The sequence below is a fragment of the Pleurodeles waltl genome, chromosome 10, assembly GCF_031143425.1.
Source record: "Pleurodeles waltl isolate 20211129_DDA chromosome 10, aPleWal1.hap1.20221129, whole genome shotgun sequence".
In the NCBI taxonomy this organism is placed as follows: domain Eukaryota; kingdom Metazoa; phylum Chordata; class Amphibia; order Caudata; family Salamandridae; genus Pleurodeles; species Pleurodeles waltl.
This window is the reverse complement of record NC_090449.1, coordinates 913,346,320-913,369,334: the sequence shown is the minus strand read 5'-3', so window position 1 is coordinate 913,369,334 and position 23,015 is coordinate 913,346,320. Positions and strand designations below refer to the sequence as shown.

Here is a 23,015-nt window from a genome sequence, read left to right as displayed (position 1 = left end):
CACCTTAAAACAGGGGAAGTAGTCCTATGATGGTGAATGCTCTTCTCTCAAAGCAGCTGTGAACTTGTGCTGCCCTGATGGCAGCACATTCAAGTGAAATACTTCAAGGCTGCTTGTGTTTCAGTGTGCAGATAGGAACCTGTCTGAACTTTCAAGAGAGGAGAGAGACCCCTTCGCAAGCGGGTGCAGTGAGTGGCCGCACACACCGGAAGGGGATGTCTGGGGGGCCCATGGGATCCTCTCCTATCACCCAGAGGGGTGGCATGTTTGCTTTTCTGCCTGCCTTCATAATATGGCATGGGTACAAAAGCAAACCGACCACCTCATTTTCATTGGGCCATGCCCATATTCAATGAGAGAACACCTGCGAATGATAGCGCGGGTGCTACATTGTGCCAGCGCTGTCTGTATTCCAGAAGGGGCTGCACATGTTTTTGTGGCCTCTTCTACAATACAAAAGTGCCCCGAGATGCACAACCGAGCGCACATGCCCGTTGCTCACCTGGGGTACTCTGTAATACGACTCCTGATCTGTCGGTGAAACCTCCAAACTTTCGACAGCTTTTTTCACCTTCTAGCTAAAGCCTGTTCACCAAACTACAGACAGAATACTGGTTTACTTTCTGAGACGGTTAAGGAAATAAAAAAACACTGCATATGTGTGCATCATAGCTGTTCCCGTATATCCCTAAGGATGCCTACTCTCACCACTTTTTTATTCTATTTGTGAGTATGGAAATTCTTACCACCCAGAAAACTTTGCACACTCATATCATTCATGCATTACAACCGTTTGCACAGCCAGATCCTGTAAATCAGGGTCTGTTGTTTATGTTGTAGATGATATTCTTGTGGGGGTCCATTGCAGAGCTTCTACGGTAGAAAAAGCAAATAATAACCCTTTTGTTTTATAAAAAAACGCCCTGTAGGCTTTTGTCCATGTCACATTGCGCGTGAAGTGCAAAGAGGGTACGCGACGTCGACAATGAATCCGCATTCATTAAAAATGAACCGAATCGAGCCGTGAGGAGTTAATGGCAGAGGTACAACTATTGTCAAGCTAAACGATGATTGCAGTCTCGCTTCTGCAAATATTTTACTCAAGCACATATTGTGCCGGAGGGCAATGCTTGCCTACAAGAAAGGAAAAGGGCACACACTGAAAGCGACAGTCTTCAAGGTTCAAACTGCTGTTAAGATTTACCAGAGCCTGTATTAGGCTGTTTAGCAACTGTGCTCTTTCCGCCCTCTGGAGCTGCTACCACATACCGACGTACTCCGCAGAACGTGGGCAGACAGAGTCTGCGACAGTTTCGTCTGCTGCTCTGGTGAGATTTTCTCTCTTTGAGCTTTGTGGCGCTGGAAGGGAAGTTGGCAGAGGGGAGCTCCGGAAGGCATCTTTAGGCCTGAAAGCAAAGAAGTTCTCCAAATCTTCCTAGTCTCTTTCTATGCTTATATGAAGCACACAGCCTTTACTCGATCTCTCTCCAGCTTTACTCAGCATCCATTCTCACTGATCAGCTGACCGACGCTGAAACCCATTAAGGCTGCAAAGGTGTGAACAATGAAACTATACAGGCCCTTAAGCACAACTAAACTCTTGCTAAAGATATCTAATGTTCAGAGTATGCACCTCCGTCCTTCTCCAGAGTAGAGAAGCAGCGCCTAACAACGTGCGTGTCACCTAACTGTAAATTCATATAAAATGTTGACTTCTCCAGGACTAGATTTCCTTGGTGACCCTCACACTGCGACATGTTCAGGTATGAAGGTACGTTTTGCTCTAGGTGCAGTTGTACCTCAACTGCCCAGGTAAAAACGTAATGTTACATAAGGTGCAGCAGCAGTTCCCTTCTCTAACACGCTTCCAAGTAAAGGGATCCCAACTAATCCTTATAAATAAGTAAGACTGTATGGCAGGTTAACACTCGGGGCTTTTTTTGATTTATTTGCTTCTTCCCCTGAACCCTTGAACATATTGGCGATGTATCCCCATTCACAGCCATGTGAACACAATTCGACCTTTATGGAGTAGCTTTATGTGTGGCATAGGGAAATGCAATAGGAATATTTGCTCACAAATTACTGACTTTGTGGGTGTTCCCAACCCCCCCTGGAATTACTACTTGACAACCTTTGTATTGTAATTGAGACTAACAAAAAGTTCAGACTGAGACTTATTTAGATCCAGTTATAACTTTGTGAGGGTAATAGACTCCCCATCAAAACACAAACATCAGGTGACATTTCTGTAATTGATACACGGAGGACCTCCGTCGTATACTGGCTTAGAGTACTGATTTCTTTAATCAAATAATTATAATGTGTACCAAAAGGTGCTGACAGGATGGTCTGCAGCTGAGGGAGATACTGATTTGATTTGTTATTAGGGCTGTCTCATTCTGTAATGATGCTCTTTTTGCCCCGGGGACTACTGGTCAGATGAACTGGGGGATAGGCTCTTTAGGTCTGGTCTTTCTTGTCATACTACTGTTTTTTTGAAAAACGCAGGCATAATATAAATAGATGGAAGTGCTTTTGGTCAGCAAGCTTCATCTAGTGGTCTTTTAAATGTCCCCCCACATTTTTCTTTTACCCACCAAAGCATGAGACAATAAATCACCCCATGTTATCCATTAAAACCCTTTAATACGAGTGATTGCACACATCCCGTGCACAGCGTTCACATACACTAAACATTTTTCCTTTGTTTATTTTTTATCTTTAAAAAACACCATTTACTTTGCCTGCAATTCTGATACCTTGTTTACCTCTTAGTTGCCTGTTATTTTAGGTCTTTACTTATTAATACATTTGACTACTTCAGAAATGAAAATAATCTATGGAAAAACTGAAAAGCTTAATCTCTTAAAACAAATCTCAGGCAAAAGGTAACATCAGTGAATCTTTTTTAATTTAATATTTTTGTCGCAAGCACCTGACACTCATATTAGGTGGCAGCATTTTGTTTTAATTTTTTGGCATATATTTGCAATAGAAAAAAAAATAAACATTGCTTTAGCCACAGACGTAGTTTGATCAGTAAAATTGGTGGTGGTTGGGGAGGGGGGGTGAGATTCAGATTTTCCAACAATCACTCTGGCATATAGTGTCAAAACACACTATACAACAAACAGGGCTCAAGAGAGGGACTAAAGAATGCTGTGGAAGGGAGACGAATTCGGATTGGCAGGAGTATTAGGAGAGAGAAAACACAATATTTTGTAATGTAACAATGTTTTAAGACTTTCAAAGCAGAGGGGAAGGGTGTGTATGTATTTGTTTCTCAGTGTTTATGCACTGGGGAAATCCGACAGACACCTTATCATACCTTACTGAAAGCACCTATGCCCAACTATTTACCACAACATATATTTATCAGTGGGATCTAAAAACCCAATCTTTCTCCTCTCCACCTGGAAGCTATGCCACTGATTATCACGTTTACTTTATTCATTGTTAACTCAAAACTGAAATATAACCCGGCAATGATTCATGCTTGCTTTAGATTCAGTTTTAAGCTCTACCTTTGTTAATAATCATATTAGGATTTTTCTTTGAGTCTTTTACATAATTTTGGATTTTATTTTAGGTTGACGAGATTCTTTTATTGCTATAATATAGTATGTGTTACAGAAAAAGCAAATAAATATTTGAATTCTGTTTTAAATTTGTATGCTGCTTCTTTTAAAATGCACATAAATAAACAATATAAAAAGGAAATATTTGGGTTTACAAATAGTTATAGGCTTCATTATTATCTAGATACCGTCTGCTCTGAGGAGCTGGTAAATGTTTGTGGAACAAAAACATGACAGTACAAGTACAAGTTTATTCTTGATGCGTAATTAATAAAAATCAATACATCGATTCATCACATTATTCTATAACAAATAATAAATATACAATACAAAATATCAGTTTTACATTCTACAATCTAGATGATAAAAAGCATACCAAAACCTATTGTTATCTAAAAAGGGTTTCCACACTGCTGTGCAAAGATTGTTTATATTAATTGTCCTCTAACATTAGAAGTTTTCGAGATACCAAGCTTTGGAACTTCAAAATGTTAGCATTTAAAACAATGTCCTGGGGTTTTGAGGCAGGCAATCACTGCTTGTTGGCAAGACCGTATACCCCTCTGATTAAATATTGACTTCAATAGAAGTTTGCGTTTGGTTCTTAAAATGTTACAAATACAAACTAAATGAATTATATCTTCATGTCCGTTACCACATAGCCTACACTGTGGGATTTTTAGAGAGCGTTCCCATGGGACTGGGTGGGCATTGCCCGGAATAATCCCAAATCTATATTTAAGAAAAAGATCTTTATCTGTCTTGGTCCACCCTGCCTCCAGGTACGGCTGAAGCTTTATATGTTTGCAATCATTAATGATCATTCACGAGTGTGATCTAGTAGCTAGTAAATCCTTGTCCATGATTAGTGATCTTTTTTTTGCAATCTGATTTAATTTAAAAAAAAAAGAAATGTAAGAGATATTTGAGCCCCATAACTCCACTGCTCCTAGGTCGATTAGTGCCTGGTCTAAGTACCGGCACCCAGTGGCTGCGGTGTTTGAGCTGATCTCTTTCCAAAGGGCACGACAGAGCGGATTTTCCTTTGCCAGCTGTAACTGTTTCCAGGCTTTGATGTAGCTGGCTTTTCTGTCTGTGCCTTGGTTTACATACCCAAACTCCAGCCTAATTTGTGCTAATGAGGTGTATCCTGGTAGCTGAAATAGGGACCTAAAGACTTTTCCAATGATTTTATTTAGGATAGTAGCGTCTTCCCCGCACAGAGCATCGCTTCCCTATCCTAGAGTTGGAATTAGTTTGGTTGTGATGACATTAAGCAGGGGCTGGTAACTAGGGTCAGTTAGGAATTTTTTTAAAGTTTGGAAAGCGAATAATAGCACGTGGCCTTTTCTATATAACTCCTTTTTCTGGGAAAAAAAGGAGCAGCGTTTGTCAAAAAGTACACCAAGGTATCTGTACTGATTTACTTGTTCCAGAGGGCCCCTTTGTGAGTTCCATTTGATTTTTAAGGATTTTTTACTGATTCTCATTACTTTAGTTTTATCCTGGTTAACTTCCATTCCATTCCACTCTGCTCTGCGTATTCAAATATCTTAACAATGAGTCGCTGTAGTCCTACTTTAGTTTGGCTCAGGAGAACCACATCATCGGCATATAGCAGATTTGAAATAATCATATTGCCGAGCTTTGGAGATTGCCCGTTTACCATGTTTAATTCCACAGATAAATCAGATAAGAAGAGATTGAAAAGGTATGGGGCCAGCACACAGCCCTGTTTCAATCCCTGCTTTGTCATAATTTTCCTTGGAAGGAAGGAGCCATCCCCTACCTTGACTCTTACCCACGTGTCTGTATGTAGCTGCTGTATGGCTTTTAATAAAGTCTCCGGTATTCCCCGGGAAGCTAGTTTCTCCCATAAGAGAGGTCACCGGACCAGATCAAAAGCTGATTTAAAGTCCACAAAACACAGATACAGGGGCTGTTTTTTGTGTTTTCATTTGTCAATAATCATTGATAAGGTTAATATGTTTGCAGCGGTGCCTAGGCCCTTTACAAAACCTGCTTAGGAGGGATAATACTATTTTCCGTTGGCCAGCTACGGAGGTGTTCCAGTAAGAGACCTGCGTAGTATTTGGATTCTACATCTATTAGAGTTATTAGTCGGTAGTTCTCAGGTTTTGTTTTGTTACCTCCTTTAAATATTGGGTGAATTATCGCTCCTTTCCAGGATTTGGGAATACTTCTTGACAATATACAATGATTGAAAGTAGGGGCAAGATTTTCACCCCAGTAAGTCGAATCTAGTTTAAACAGATCATTCGGGATCCCATTGGGACCGGGAGCACCTCCATTTCTACTTTGTTTCATTAAATTGCTAACTTCGGTTGCGGAAAAAGTTATTTCTTTATTTTCCTTTTGGACGAAAAGGGATTTTGATATCATTTCCCTGGACTTAATTTTTCTGTAGCCACTTTGAAGATTTTATCAACTAGCTTGGATTCATCAAAGTGTTGATTTAAATAGTCAACCCAGACGGGTTCCGGGATATTTGAACTAAACAAAGTGCTTGGGGCCTTATTCAAATCATTGACCGTTTTCCAAAAACCCTGAGTATTTTGTTTTTTACTTAGAAATAGGGCTTTTGCCCAGAGGTCTTGATGTTTCTGGTGTTTATGTTCCCAAAGTTGTTTCCGATATGCATTATTTAGATTTTTTAAGTCAGCCTTAATACAGCCATTTGTCGGGTTCTTATTGTATAATTGTAATACTTTATTTCTTTCTTTCCTTAATTTAATAATATGCGCTGAATAATTTATATTTATGTTTGTATTTACACCCTGCGCCTTATTTCGATATCTCTTTTGTGGTTGATCTACAAGAAGACTAAACACAAAATTGTTTAGGAAGAGCGACCAAGTTTCTATTGGGTCCCTGGTTATGTCCATGTTACATTGTGCAAAAATTGCCCTTGATCGGACCCCTATAGATCCCTTTAGTTTTTCGGACCATCAGAGTTTTTTTTATAGTTTATTGTTGTGACGCCTCCTGGCATGATTTGTGCAGAGTTATGAGTAGGAGGATCATATCCTATTTCCAGGCATTGCTGGCCATGATCACTCATGTCTGATTTTATGATAAAAAACTTTGTAATTAATGTAAGCATAAATAGTGAGACCACAGTATAGTCAATTATTGTGTGGGTTTGGTTAGCGTAGCAGGTAGGTGCTGGCGGATAGTCCTGAGGGTATCTCCCATTTAGAATTCTAAGCCCAAGAGACTCAAAGTCTTTTACTAGAGTGAGTGCTGGTGTACCAGCTTTTCCTCTCTCGATTTCCCCCAAAGATTGCTGTGGTACAGCCCATAGGTGATCTTGCAAAATGGTTTGTGTATCCCTTTCAAAGGGATTTAACAATTTTTGATTGAATCCCCAGTTATCAGAAGCTCCAGGGGGCCTAGATCTTGATGGGCAGTTACGATTATATCTATCAATTTCGATTACATGTATTTTTTCGATTGGGTATCTGGGTGGATGTAAACATTGATTAGGAGGAGGGGGTTTGAATGATCCCTATGCCACCCGTTTAGCTTCACTACCAGGGAATCTTTGTTTTCGACATATGTTCAAGTACATAATAATTTTAGACCTGCTGAAATGAACGTAGCAAGGCCCCCCTTTGAATGGCCATTCTTTTTCTCCTTTATTGCTGGGGTAAAAAACCCAATATATCCATCGATTTCAAAAGGGTTTGTAGCCCAAGTCTCCTGAAGGAGGATGATATGGAAATTCTTCAATAGGGTTGATAGATCGTTTTAGTTTGTGTTCGGTCTGACCCCGTTTATATTCCATGAGCAGACCTGATAGGGGGTATTATATCGGTTTGTTAGCATGTTATGCGCCCTGCTACTTACTAGTCAGTGACGTTTTTCTAGGGAAACTCTGTTTGGTTTTAGGACCAGATAACTACAAAGTAATTACATTGTCAGCTGAACAATACGTTTACTATAACATTATCACCATCTCTACTTAATAACATTTGCCTCATTACAGTACCAAACATAGGGCCTGATTCCGAGGCCGGCGGGCGGCGGTCGCCGCCCGCCTGGCGGGAACCGCCATATGGCCGCTCCGCGGTCGAAAGACAGTGGAGGCCATTCAGGCTTTCCCGCTGGGCTGGCGGGCGACCGCCAGGAGGCCGTCCGCCAGCCCAGCGGGAAACCCCTCCCCACGAGGAAGCCGGCTCCGAATGGAGCCGGCGGAGTGGGTATGTGCGACAGGTGCAGTTTGCAACCGTCGCGTATTTCAGTGTCTGCGTTGCAGACACTGAAATACACAGTGGGGCCCTCTTACGGGGGCCCCTGCAGTGCCCATGCCATGGCCATGGGCACTGCAGGGGCCCCCAGGGGCCCCGCGGCACCCTCTACCGCCATCCATACAGGATGGCGGTAGGGGGTGTCAGAATCCCCATGGCGGCGGAGCGCGAGGATTCTCCCGAGCAGCGGAAAGTCGGCGGGAGACCACCGACTTTCCGTTTCTGACCGCGGCTGAACCGCCGCGGTGAGAATGCTCGACGGAGCACCGCCAGCCTGTTGGCGGTGCTCCCGTGGTCGGTGACCCTGGCGGTCACCGACAGCCAGGGTCAGAATGACCCCCATAATCTCTAACCCTTACAATTAATTAACTCTTTTGTTACTTAATTAAAGTAAGATGAGAAAAACATGTAGAATAACCCTTTCAATCCTTCAAATTACATTACATAAACTTATTATGAAGATACATTTCCTTTCCTTAACTCTAGTGTCATTCCTGGAGTTTAAGCATGCTATATTAATGATTAAAAATAAATTACATTAATTTATACACCTAGATCCAAACCTGAAATCTACCTCTATACCTGAGCAGTGTTAAATCTTGAAATTCTCATTGATAAATAAATTGAATTAGAACACTGGAATTTTGAAAGCTCCATTGAAGACAACATATTTTTATATAGCCACAATATTTTGATTACTTACCTGGAATCCCATTATTCTTCTTTTATTTCGATTTCCCATTCCTCACATCCAGAGATATGTTTCCAGACATATAACCCTAACCATCATTGTCATTGCAATTCAACAACCACTATTTAAAAATGGTAGCAAGCACAACCAGAGTGCCACCATAGTGTCCAAAGGAGCAGTTTCTGAAAAAGAGAAAGCATCTGCAATAGAAGACATGCATGATGCAACAAGAGGGTCACAGCATCCAAAGGTATTCAGTAGTCAAGAAACTCATAACTATGGCTTATGGAAACAAAGACCATAAACAGCAGCAGCAGGAGGACACATAGCAGAACAGGCACCCTCCTCTCCAAGTGAAAAAAGGGCACAGAGTAGCGAATAAAGGACTGATCCCTGCTTTCAGGAGACGCTCAATAGCAAAAACTTTGAAACTATAAAGTACAATGTTGGAAAGAAAGTGAAAAGACCATTAGGCATTTCTATATATAGAAGCAAAAACCCTCACACATCTATTAGATGTCATGCTTCATCATAGGGCTTGCTCCTCGCAGACCGGCGCTGCAATGTCTGACGGGCCCCATAGGGGGGCTCTTTGCCGGAGATCTTTTTTGGTAATCCATGCTGTCGTTTGGAGTAAGTAGGGATAAATTTAAACCTACAGGCATAAAAAAGAAAGGTAAAGCTGGAGAGAAAAAGGGTTAAAAATTGGGTCGGGAACCCCCCCCAAAAAAAAACTGAGGCCGGGACACGGTCAAGATGAAAAACCCTGTAGAGTGAAAGGGAAATAATGTTCCCACGCTCTACCAAAATAGTGGAGGAAGAAACTTTCTTTGACCACTAGAGAAGGTCAACATGTTTCGCTCCTTAAAAATGTCCTAACAGATCAATTGGTGCTTCATCAGGACCATATACAAAAAACGTCTCCCGAGCTTTAAGTGAAAACTGCATTGAGTAAAAAAAAAATATGTGTAGAAAAACAAAAGAACCATGAGTGAACTTACTCAAATAAGTTATATATCTAGTAGACAAAAACGGAAGAAGACCTGTGAAGAAAACATAAAACAAATGGACCAACTAATTTCAGGATCCATCAACAGAGACAAAAATACATAGTATGTATTAAAAAAATATAGAAAAGGGGGTGACGTGGCACTCAGTGCTAATGTGAGTCCATTCTGAGTGGTAGATGAATATTTAGGAGCACTACTGCTTACCATCCTCAAATAGGGACAGGGCTTCATGGTAAAAAGCGTGCTGATAGGCTGTCATTGTATATAAATAGGTACAGGAAAGAGGTAAGATAGTACTATGAGACAAACGTACAAAAAAAAAAGAGTTAATAGTGGTCTAGTAATTTATATGCGGATATTGATACATATATAGGTCCTCATTACAACCCTGGCGGTCGTTGTTAAAGCGCCAGTAATACCGCCAACAGGCCAGGGAAAAAAAAAATGGGATTACGACCACGGCGGAAACCGCCAACATAGACAGCCACTTTAACACTCCGACCGCCATGGCGGTACTAACAAACAGCGCAGCGGTAACTTCCAACAGACAGGCGGAAGACAATGTACCGCCCACCCTATCACAACACGGCAATCCAACACCTTTTCCGGGGTGGAACCAACGTGAATAAAAACACAGCGGAAACAGTACACAGAAGGAAAAATCACTCACCTCTCCACACCCCACGAGGAACCAGGACGCCATGGAGCCAGAACTGCAGATCCTGCCGGCGATTGTCTTCCTGCTACTCTATCAGGAGCTCCAACGGCGGCGGCGACGTCCACGGTGAGTATTGCACCTACAACACGGGGGAGGGGGGAGGGAAAGAGAGTGACACACACACGCAACACCCCCACCCCCACCCTCAACAACAACACCATACACACAAATACATGCTGCAACATTACGTATAGACTTCCCCTTGAATAACACAAGGACAAAAGGAAATTATTTGAACGATTGTAATCAATAAAAATCCAGTAGTCAAAACTCAAAATCCAGTATATGCAATTATGTACACCAACTACACAAGTCCGGATAGTGCACCAATCATTGTCAGTGGACCACTGGGCCCAAAATGCACGGGCAAGGCCCACACTAGATACCTGACTATAAACGAAGAGAACACTGCTGGGGCATCAGACCGAAAATATACAGTCACCTTAGGGGGAGGGGAAGGGGGGCACCTCAGCCTGATGAACGTACGACGCCACTGCTCCACGACGGGGCTCCGTGCGCATTGATGTATCCTGGGGAGTGCAAAGCCACAGTCTCTCAAGTCTTTTCAGTGGGTGGTTTGCCCACTGCTTTATCCTGGGGAGTTCAATCCCACAGTCTCTCAAGTCTTTTCAGTGGGTGGGTTGCCCACTGCTTTAACCTGGGGAGTGCAAAGCCACTGTCTCTCAAGTCTTTTCAGTGGGTGGGTTGCCCACTGCTTTATCCTGGGGAGTGCAAAGCCACAGTCTCTCAAGTCTTTTCAGTGGGTGGTTTGCCCACTGCTTTATCCTGGGAAGTGCAAAGCCACAGTCTCTCAAGTTTTTTCAGTGGGTGGGTTGCCCACTGCTTTATCCTGGGGAGTGCAAAGCCACAGTCTCTCAAGTGGATAACAGTCTCCAATGGTTCTGGAGGGGGCTTTGTGCCCAGAGTGCTTCATCCTGCCAAGGACTGAGGTGGTGGATGTATCTCTCCACTGGTTCTGGAGGGGGCTTTGTGCCCAGAGTGCTTCATCCTGCCAAGGACTGAGGTAGTGGATGTATCTCTCACTGGTTCTGGAGGGGGCTATGTGCCCAGAGTGCTTCATCCTGCCAAGGACTGAGGTAGTGGATGTGATACTCCACTGGTTCTGGAGGGGGCTTTGTGCCCAGAGTCCTTCATCCTGCCAAGGATTGAGACAGTGGATGCCTTTCTCCACTGAAAGAGATGCTTCATGGAAGCTGCCCAGGTTCCTGGAACTCACCACCAGCCTCGGACGACTGACCACTGGGGATGGCAGCCATGTCTGCGGTGGTGCCACTGGCTCAGGATGTCGCAGGCCGCTGGCGGTGCTTGTGGCGGTGTCAGTCGCGGCAGTGCTTGCGGCAGTGTCAGTCGCAGTGGTGCTTGCGGCGGGCTCTGTGGCGGCGGTGCTTGCAGCAGCCTCTGTGGCAGCAGTGCAGGTGGCGAGGTCTGTGGCGGCGGTGCTGGTGGCGGGCTCTGTTACAGCGGTGCTGGTGGCGGGGTCTGTGGCGGTGCAGGTGGCGGTCTTCTCTGCCGTACAGGTTGGCATCGACGTTGGAAAGAAGGTGTGACACTGGTCCCTCAGTCGGTGCCACCATGCCCTCTCCTGACCTGCCCTTCAGTTTCTGGCCCTTCCCCACCTTTGATGGTGGTGCAGCTGTCTTGCCACTATCCCTTTTCGTTTTCCCTAACCCCTTGGTGGCAGGTGTTTTCTGTTTCTCCCTCTGGGATGTGGGCAACTTTTTTAGCTTGGCAGGTGGCAGAATATCCTTGCCCTCGCTCCGTGGCACACTGGCAGACCTGATGGTTGGCGCACTCCAATAGCCCGCAGTTGCTGGCACCACTGTGGCTGGGGATGTGGTGGCTAAGGTGCTGGGTTGGGACCTGGAAAGCCTGGCCCTAGGGGAAGGACGGGGGTGTAGGGAAGAGGTCGATATTAGCCAGGAAAAGTTTTTTAGACACAATGGGAGGGGAAGATGGAGGGAGGTTTGGAGTGGAGGGAGAGGTAGTGGTTGTAGGAGGTGTACGTCTGCTGAATTTGGGTGAAGGTGCATGGGCCGGAGGCTGTTGTGAGGTGGATGGCTGTTGGGTGGGTGTGTGCCTACGTTTGTGTACTTTGGGAGGAGGGCTCACTGACACACTGGGAGAGGACACATGGGATGTGTGAATGGTAGTGGCGGTGGTGAGTGCACGTGAGCTGTGTGTGGTGATGGGCGTGCTGGTGATGGAGGTAGTGGCTGAAGATGTAGTGCATGCAGGTGTAATTGGAGATGAGACTGGGAGGGAGGAGGGAGACGTGGAGGAGGGGGACACAGTGGAGGTAGTGGATGTTGGTATGTCTGCATGGGTATGATGCTGGTGTGAGTGCCTGTGGGATGTGTGGTGCTTATATTTGCCTGAGCCACTTTTGTGTGTTGAGGTGTGTGCATGCTTGTCTTGTCGCGTGGGCTCTCATTATCCTAAATGAGACTACTGGATTTCTAGGCAGCAGGATCGATAACGGTGTGGGGGACTGAGTCTGACCAAGTGTAAGGAACTCTGTCACCATAAATCCGGTTGTTGCTCCGGCTAACTAGCAGTGCCTCATTTCTCCCATGGGGAAGAGATGATTGGGCAGCCGAGCGCATGACATCTTTGGAACTTCTCAGGGAAGTCGTGGTCACTCAGATCCAAACCAACTCTCTCATTTACAATATGGTCTCATATACAAATGACAAAGACAGTATAAGTTTTATAATGTTTTAATAAAACGACTGTATCTTAGATAATAAGGCGTGAGCCGCAATAACCAGAACAATACAGCATAGTAGGATTGATATAGTCACCAGGAGAGTAAAACATAAGAATAAAGCTATCATAATTCCTAACCGTTTCTACTCTCCCTCTGCTTGTTCTATTTAGAGCACAGCATGTTAAGCTTCTAGCTTGCCTTTCCGAATCAAAGGGGAGACATAGGCCCTCATACCTGAGCAAAGGCCTGTGATCTGTTTCAGCATCTGCAACGAGGCAGTCAGCGTCTAGTTGTGGTTCCCTGGTCGGAATCTCCCTCTCGCTGGTATTGGGACAAGAAAGTGATTTTATAACTAACATGTCATCGTGATCACAAAATGTCCCTACGCAGGAATGCCAAATCTAAACTCCTACCACGTCTATCGGCAATGTACCAGACTGTATCCTTGACTGAAGCACAGAGTGAATATGTTATGAACTCCAGTGCTGAAGTAGGCAAAACAGTGTGAAATGAATAAAAAACAACACCGTAGAACTGGCTATTTTGTAAAATAACAGTACGAAGCCTAATAAAAAGCATTTAGAGTAAAGTGCACAGAGGCTCTAAGCTGTTAGCAAATGAATAAAATACATTTAGGGCAAAGTGCACAAGGGCCTAAAGCCTGAAGCTAATGCGTAAAATAGACGTAAAACTAACCACACTACAGTCTGATGGTGTGCTTATGATAGGCTGAGGTACAGGGGATTGAGTCTGGGTGGAGGAAGTTGGAGGGGGGAGGCTGGACAGAGGGACAATGGCTGCCATCAGTGCTGAGGCCAGAGCCTGAAATGCTCTCTGTTGGGCTGCCTGGCCAGAATGAATGCCCTCCAGGTATGCATTTGTTTGTTGCAAAGGCCTCTCAACACCCTGGGTGGCATTCACAATGGTAGACTGCCCAACAGTGAGGGATCTCAGTAGGTCAATAGTTTCCTCACTGAGGGCAGCAGGGCTGACTGGGGCAGGGCCTGAGGTGCCTGGGACAAAGGAGATGCCCACCCTCCTGGGTGAGCAGGCACGGGACACACGCTGAAGGGCTGCTGGGAGGGCGGTGCTGGTAGGGGAAGTGGCAGCTGTATCTGTTGATGTGGGGGGCACAGAGGGGCCCACCACTGCAAGGGAGCTCCCATCGGAGGAGGAGTCGCTGTCACTGCTGTCACCTCCTGTCCTCGCCGTGGAGCTCCCCTCGCCCTCCATCCCACTGGTGGCTTCAGACGCCGTTGTGTCGCCCTCTAGGGCCAAGTGGGATGCAGCTCGATCCTGCTCCGGTGCCACTGCTCCTCCGCCTGATGATGCTATTGCACACAAGAACAGGGAGACCACAAAAAGGGGGTGGAAGACAGAAGAAAGACATGTTCAGCGCATGCAACACCACTACTGTTGGTGGACACTACAGACACAGCAGCCCTCTACACTACGCCATGCACTTATAGTTCCTAGATTATTCACCTACCCATGGGGTACAAGGCCTAAGCCCGATTGCTGCACACATGGAAGTCGCAGGAGCCTGACTAGGTGTAGATGGCACTAACCTCTAGTGGGGTTGGGGTTCCACTGAACCTGCTTCACAAGGGACCTTGCCTACCAAGCTCGCCCTGGCCTAGGGGAACCCACTGCCCACATCCCCCACCCAGACACCTCGTTATGCGCGCAGAGTCAGATGAATGTGACTGTACTCACCCCCTTGTGGCTGCTGTGATAACCTCAAGCTCCCATCCAACTCAGGATACGCCACTGCCAGGATCCAGAACATCAGGGGGGTTATGGTACGACAGGCACCCCTCCCACGTTGGTAGGCCATCCCCAGCTGGGCCTCCGCCGTCTTCTTGCTCCAGCGGCGAAGGTTCTTCCGTCTTTTACGGCAGTGGGTGCTCGTCTGTGGTGGACCACTAGGGTTCGGACGTCCTGGGCGATGGCACGCCAAATATCCTTCTTCTGGTGGGCGCTGACCTAGAGGAATAGTACAGGGGAAAAGGAAAATCGTTACCGGTCCGGACCATCATACTCATTGGGCCACGTTCCCACCCTTGCCCTGACGTACATACACTTCCCATCCGCTCATGCAGCCCTGAGTCCCTCCCCTTTATCTTCCATCCACACCACTCAAAACAGGCATTGCCCATGCAGCATTCTCACAGTGTACTCACCTGTTTGTCTGGAGGACCATACAGTTGTGTGTACTGAGGGAGGACCCCATCCACTAGTTTCTCAAACTCCTCCAAAGTGAAGGGAGGGGCCCTTTCCCCAGACACAAGAGCCATCGTCGCTTCAAGACTGAGGTCACAGCAGCACTTGCAGTGTAGGTCCTCTCCTGTTGAAGGTCAGGTATCAAGTGAGTGAAAAGACATAAAATGGCGGTCACGTCCACAGTGGTGCGTACCGTCACCGCCGGCGTACATCGTCATTGGCTCCTGCGACCCATAGGGTCCAATGTTAACCAATGCAGGATTGTGCCGCGGTCTTCGACCGCCTACCGTGATGGTGTAGAACGCCAGCGCAGTTACCTCATATCTCCTTGTCCCACCTTATATGTCAGGCAGCCGCCATTTCAGGGGGCCACATGGCATTAATGATAACTGTGTCACACCTATCTAGGCCTTGCAGACACACCGTAACAGGCACATTGAGGATTAATAAATGTGTGCAAATGACATTTTGGGATACTTCAGTGTTGGCTGACTCTCTGCTCACTGTTATCCTCCATAGGGCACGTCCGCTGGGGTAGGCGATGAGATGGCGGCATCCTCCGGTGTACAGACCGCTGGTGGACCTGTCGACAATGGAAGAGAGACACATAATAGTCACCTACAGACTTGATCGTGAAACAGTCCATGAACTGTGTGCTCAGTTGGAGCCAGACCTGATGTCAGCCATCCGCCATCCCACAGGGATACCCCCTCTAGTGCAGGTCCTGTCAGTACTCCATTTCCTGGCCAATGGGTCTTTTCAAACAACAGTGGCCATTTCATCAGGGATGTCCAAGCCAATGTTCTCTAACGTGTTGTCCAGAGTGTTGTCTGCCCTGCTGAAACACATGCGCAGCTACATCGTTTTCCCTCAGGTGGAGGATTTGCCTACAGTGAACGGTGACTTCTTTGCCCTGGGACATATCCTCAACATCATAGGTGCCATTGATGGGACACATGTGGCCTTGGTACCCCCACGCAGGAGTGAACGGGGGTACAGAAACCAGAAGAGATACCATTCGATGAATGTGCAGATGGTGTGTTTGGCCGACCAGTACATCTCCCATGTGAATGCCAAATTTCCTGGCTCAGTGCATGACGCTCACATTCTGAGGAATAACAGCATCCCTTATGTGATGGGGCAACTCCAGAGGCACCGTGTGTAGTTAATAGGGGAGGACAAGGACCCTACACAGTGTGAATAGTTGTTTGGGTATGGGGTTGTCCCTACGGGTTAGTGTGTGTCTAACAGTTGTCCCTCGAAATTTGCAGGTGACTCTGGGTAACCTAAGCTGTCATGGCTACTGACCCCAGTGAGAAATCCCAGGATAAGGGCAGAAGAATGCTACAATGAGGCACATGGGCGAACTAGGAGAGTTATCGAACTGACCTTCGGCCTCCTGAAGGCCAGGTTCCGGTGCCTCAATATGACAGGTACTACTCACCAAAGAAGGTGTGCCAGATCATCGTGTCCTTCTGTATGCTGCACAACCTGGTTTTGCGACAACAGGTGCCTTTTCTACAGGAGGATGGTCCAGCTGGAGGTCTTGTGGTAGCCGTGGAGCCTGTGGACAGTAAAGAAGAGGAGGCAGAATAAGAGGATATCGACAACAGAAACAACGTTATCCAGCAATAGTTCCAGTGAGACACAGGTAAGAAGATGTCACTGCCTCACACATCTCATACTATTGTTTGAGCTATCATAAGTCTGTTATTTTCACTCAGTGTATGGACCCTGACTTGTCACTTTGCCTTTCCATTTAACAGATGTGGGTCCCACTTTGTGACCTCTGCTATATTTCCTCCAGCCCTACAGCTGTGTTTCATCGGTATGTGGACAAATAAATTGACATTGCTAAATTCCATAGTGTTAGAAATGGGGTTTTTGGTTGGCAGTCAGGTTGCCCTCTGTCCAAGCAAGAACCCTCACTCCAGTCAGGGTAAGTCACACACAATCCAAAATCAGCCTGTGCCCACCCTCTGGTAGCTTGGCACGAGCAGTCAGGCTTAACTTAGAAGGCAATGTGTAAAGTATTTGTGCAATAAATCATACAATACCACCATATAGCACCACAAAAATACACCACACAGTGTTTAGAAAAATATATAATATTTATCAGGATAATTGTAGGTCAAAAAGAATAAAGTTGCAATGGGAAATTGTAGAGATATCACTCTGAAGTCTTTAGAATATAAACGAAGTCTCTTTCAAGCACAAATACCTGGTTTAGCGTGGAAAAATCTCCTCAGAGGGCCACAAAAGAAGAAGTGCGTGGAAAAAGGGTGTGTGCGGCGATTTCTCCTCAGCACACACGGACTTGCGTCGTTATTTTCCACGCGGGGAAGTCGTGCGTCGTTTTCCGGCGCGCGGACAGTCTCTTTTCGTGGATCGCGGGATTACCAGATGTCCCGGGTCTGTGCGTGGATTTTCCTGCTTGTATTCCGGCTGCGCGTCGTTCTGCGGGGCTGCGCGTCGAAATTACGATCTCACGGCAGGCGTTGCGTCGATTTCTCCTCTAGAGGTCGGGCGGCGTTGTCCTTGCGAAGCCGTGCGTTGGATTTTCGGTCGTCCCAAGAGCGTCGCGTCGATCAGCATCGGTGTGCGGCGTTTTTCTCACCGCGGAACAAGCTGTGCGTCGAAATTTTCGGCGCACGGAGCGTCCAAGCGAAAGAGGGAAGTCTTTTTGGTCCTGAGACTTCAGGGAACAGGAGGCAAGCTCTATCCAAGCCCTTGGAGAGCACTTTTACAGCCAGACAAGAGTTCAGCAAGGCAGCAGGCCAACAGCAAGGCAGCAGTCCTTTATAGAAAGCAGACAGGTGAGTCCTTTGAGCAGCCAGGCAGTTCTTGGCAAGATGTAGTTTCTGGTTCAGGTTTCTTCTCCAGCAAGTGTCTGATGAGGTAGGGCAGAGGCCCTGTTTTATACCCAAATGTGCCTTTGAAGTGGGGGAGACTTCAAAGAGTGGCTAAGAAGTGCACCAGGTCCCCTTTCAGTTCAATCCTGTCTGCCAGGGTCCCAGTAGGGGGTGTGGCAGTCCTTTGTGTGAGAGCAGGCCCTCCACCCTCCCAGCCCAGGAAGACCCATTCAAAATGCAGATGTATGCAAGTGAGGCTGAGTACCCTGTGTTTGGGGTGTGTCTGAGTGAATGCACAAGGAGCTGTCAACCAAGCCCAGCCAGACGTGGATTGTAAGGCACAGAAGGATTTAAGTGCAAAGAAATGCTCACTTTCTAAAAGTGGCATTTCTAGAATAGTAATATCAAATCCAACTTCACCAGTCAGCAGGATTTTGTGTTACCATTCTGGCCATACTAAATATGACCTTCCTGCTCCTTTCAGATCAGCAGCTGCCACTTCAACAGTGCATGAGGGCAGCCCCAATGTTAGCCTATGAAGGGAGCAGGCCTCACAGTAGTGTAAAAACGAATTTAGGAGTTTTACACTACCAGGACATATAACTACACAGGTACATGTCCTGCCTTTTACCTACACAGCACCCTGCTCTAGGGGTTACCTAGGGCATATATTAAGGGTGACTTATATGTAGAAAAAGGGGAGTTCTAGGCTTGGCAAGTACTTTTAAATGCCAAGTCGAGGTGGCAGTCAAACTGCACACACAGGCCTTGCAATGGCAGGCCTGAGACAAGGAAAAGGGGCTACTTAAGTGGGTGGCACAACCAGTGCTGCTGGCCCACTAGTAGCATTTAATTTACCAGCCCTATGCACATAAATGCACCTTACTAGGGACTTATAAGTAAATTAATAGTCCAATCAGGTATGATTCAAGGTTACCATGTTTTAAGGGAGAGAGCATATGCACTTTAGCACTGGTTAGCAGTGGTAAAGTGCACAGAGTCTAAAAACCAGTAAAAATGAGGTCAGAAAAAGAAAAGGAGGAAGGCAAACAGTTTGGGGATGACCCTGTCAAAAAGCCAGGTCCAACATGACCCCCTCTCAGCCTAAAGCCAGGGTAGACTAATCAACACTCTGATGGACTTCCCTGCTTAAGGCGATAGAACATGGACAATGGCCCACTACTGCAGGGGCACTCACCAGTTCTACGCCTTTCTGAACTCAGTGACGCTTCTTTGTCTATACTCTCTGGGGCCACTGATCTGGCCTATGGGGAACACTTCTCATCACCTGAGGACCCCATCTGTACAGCTCCTAACTTTAATTTGCTTACAGATGCATCCCAGTATGCAGACAGTATCACCATGGCCAACAAAGTGATGTGGCCCATTCCATTCCTTGGGTCTGACTTCTGTCCCCAACCCAGGGAAAACTCTGCCCACAAGGACAGAAACCAACAGATGCTACTGACAGCTGTCAGTGTTATGAGCCAGGCCCCTGACCATCCACTGCTAGGTGGAGACCCTGAGGGGGGCCGTTGGCTGAGCTTCTCCTCCAACTGGGGGGCTGGTAGGGAGCTCCCAAGGGATTCCTGTAGCATCCCAGAATGGGGGGTAGTAACCCCAGGGGTCTTGCACCCCTTCTCCACTCTCACACACCCAGGGGTGGGTCCCTGATACTGGTCCCTCAGCCCAGGGTCTGTACTCTGAGGCTGAACAGAAGACAGGGGTGAGTCCTTCCTCCCCGTGCCTCCCCATCGGGGCTTACATACCCTCCTCTGGGGAGTGGTACTGCCAGACATCTGAACTGTTAGGGCACCCTTGGGGGTTGGCCCTCTCAGCTCTCCTGACACTAAGGGAAACTCATTCCCCAGAATGCAGTCAATGGGCAGCTGGGGACTAACTATGACCCGCCACTGGGTCACCTCCCCACCCCACTCTAGGGACACCTGGGCCATGGGGCGGAAGAAATCTTCCCCAATGGCTGGAGTCACTCTACACACCTGTCTGGTGTACTGCTCTGGTGACACTAGTCTCTCCACAATCATGGTAAGACTAGCCCCTGTGTCTCTCAGAGCGGTGACTGGGATCCCATTCACTCCGACCTGGTGGAAATGACGACTCCCACCCTCAGGGATCACCAGTTTACCCTCTGAGTCTACCTCCCAACTAAAGGAGATGAAGGCATGGTCTACGACCTGCCCCTGGGGACTACATTCCCCTAAGGCCACATGGGCCACCCCTGTAGAGGTCCCAATATTGGGTGAGTTCTTTGGACACACAGAGTCCCCCTTCCTGTGTCCTATCTGGGAACACTCAAAGCAGCGGGATTGGGAATGGGATGCTTTGGGCCACTGCCCACCAGAACCCCCACCCTGTTTCTCAGGTGAGGTATGGGAACCCTTTCTTCCCCCCCTTACTCTGGGACTTGTCTGGGTCATTTCTAACCTCCCCCTCACTTTGTTGGGGGGAACCGGAACTACCCTTCTCGGGGTCACTCCCAGATACCTTTTTGGACACTCTGGTGCTTGCCCAGAGGACCGCCTCCTCAGCAAGCTTCCTGGGATCAGTCAGCTTACTATCCACTAAGTGCTGGCGCAACTCTGTAAAAGTAGTATTAAGCATATGCTCTCTCAGAATCCAAGTCATATAAACCTTTATAGTCAGCTACTTTGTTGCCCTGCACCCATCCATTCAGTGCCTTACTGGAGAAGTCAAAGAAATCTACCCATGTTTGTGTGGTTTGTTTGGTGCTGTCCCTGAACCTCTGATGGTATCCCTCAGGGGTCAGCCCAAACTTGGCAAGTAAAGTGGCTTTCTGAAGTGGGTATGTGTTTTGATCAGGTTGATCCAATGTGAGGAGTGTATCCCTCCCCAATGGCGGTACATAACCCCACATAGCTACCCCCCATTGCCCTTCAGGAACCTCATGAGCCCTTAGTGCAACTTCATAAGCAGCTAACCATTTATCTATGTCATCTCCCACCACAAAACTGGGCACCACATTTTTGGGTATACGAACCTTCTTTTCTCCAGCAGGTCCTGTCAGTATGCTGCCACCATTATTGCTGGATTCAGACTGTCTTGCCTTGATCTCCAGCTCCTTGAGACTCAGTTCATGAGCCAACAATAGTTTATTTTCAGCCAAAGCTCTTTCAGCTTCCACCTGTTTGGCTGGTCTTTCAGCTTCCGCTTGTTTGGCTGCCCTTTCAGCTTCTGCTTGAATCTGTTTGGCTGTTCTTTCAGCTTCAATCTGTTTGGCTGCTCTTTCAGCCTCAGCTTGTTTGGCTTCTCTTTCTGCCCTTCTCTCCTCCTGTTGAGCCTCAATTTTCAGTTTTGCCATTTGCAATTGGAACTCCCTTTCTTCTCTCCTTTCCTCTGCGGTCAGGCTTTGCACAGAGACACTGCTCCCTGGTCTGGAAGGGTGCACAATTGCAGTGGTAACACCATTCACAGATAGTGAAAATTCCTCTGAGGGGCCATTTTCTGGCTCCTCTTCCTCATCATCCTCTAAATGGGCTTCTGCCCAGGCCCTCAGCGCCACTTGAAAGTCCTCCTTTCTGGAGGCCCCTTGAGTGGGTACCCTCAATGCCCTGCAGAAACCTCTTAGTTGTTTGACCGTACATGTATCCAACTGGATTAGGTCAAAGTCCCCTGTCTGAGACCCAGTCAGAGACATGTTAAGTGAGGATTTTAGTTTTTGAAAATTGTCAGGAAAAAAAACGGATTTGCAAAAAGAGATAAAAACCAAGTTGACCTTCAACTGTGGGTAGGTAGTGAAATACTTAGCTACTGTATGTCACTGCACAAATACAAGTCCTATCCTCACCGCTGATCACCAATGTTAGAAATGGGGTTTTTGGTTGGCAGTCAGGTTGCCCTCTGTCCAAGCAAGAACCCTCACTCTAGTCAGGGTAAGTCACACACAATCCAAAATCAGCCTGTGCCCACCCTCTGGTAGCTTGGCACGAGCAGTCAGGCTTAACTTAGAAGGCAATGTGTAAAGTATTTGTGCAATAAATCATACAATACCACCATATAGGACCACAAAAATACACCACACAGTGTTTAGAAAAATATATAATATTTATCAGGATAATTGTAGGTCAAAAAGAATAAAGTTGCACTGGGAAATTGTAGAGATATCACTGAAAAGTGATATAAAGTGTCTTAAGTCTTTAGAATATAAACAAAGTCTCTTTCAAGCACAAATACCTGGTTTAGCGTGGAAAAATATCCTCAGAGGGCCACAAAAGAAGAAGTGCGTGGAAAAAGGGTGTGTGCGGCGATTTCTCCTCAGCACACACGGACTTGCGTCGTTATTTTCCACGCGGGCAAGTCGTGCGTCGTTTTCCGGCGCGCGGACAGTCTCTTTTCGTGGATCGCGGGGATTACCAGATGTCCCGGTTCTGTGCGTGGATTTTCCTGCTTGTTTTCCAGCTGCGTGTCGTTCTGGGGGGCTGCACGTCGAAATTACGAGCTCACGGCAGGCGTTGCGTCGATTTCTCCTCGAGAGGTCGGGCGGCGTTGTCCTTGCGAAGCCGTGCGTCGGATTTTCGGTCGTCCCAAGAGCGTCACGTCGATCAGCGTCGGTGTGCAGCGTTTTTCTCACCGCGGAACAAGCTGTGCGTCGAAATTTTCGGCGCACGGAGCGTCCAAGCGAAAGAGGGAAGTCTTTTTGGTCCTGAGACTTCAGGGAACAGGAGGCAAGCTCTATCCAAGCCCTTGGAGAGCACTTTTACAGCCAGACAAGAGTTCAGCAAGGCAGCAGGCCAACAGCAAGGCAGCAGTCCTTTGTAGAAAGCAGACAGGTGAGTCCTTTGAGCAGCCAGGCAGTTCTTCTTGGCAGGATGTAGTTTCTGGTTCAGGTTTCTTCTCCAGCAAGTGTCTGATGTGGTAGGGCAGAGGCCCTGTTTTATACCCAAATGTGCCTTTGAAGTGGGG

General features: G+C 46.9%; 1 protein-coding gene across 1 annotated transcript in view; it reads left to right on the top strand.

Moving 5' to 3' along the window:
* The first annotated feature begins 1,182 nt into the window (after positions 1-1,182).
* Positions 1,183-23,015, top strand: part of LOC138262020 (ATP-dependent translocase ABCB1-like) — a 1,142,744-nt gene continuing 1,120,911 nt past the window's right edge. The window contains exon 1 of the mRNA XM_069211672.1: positions 1,183-1,328. The gene's annotated coding sequence lies outside the window, so the exon portion shown is untranslated. The remainder of the gene's footprint in view (positions 1,329-23,015) is intronic.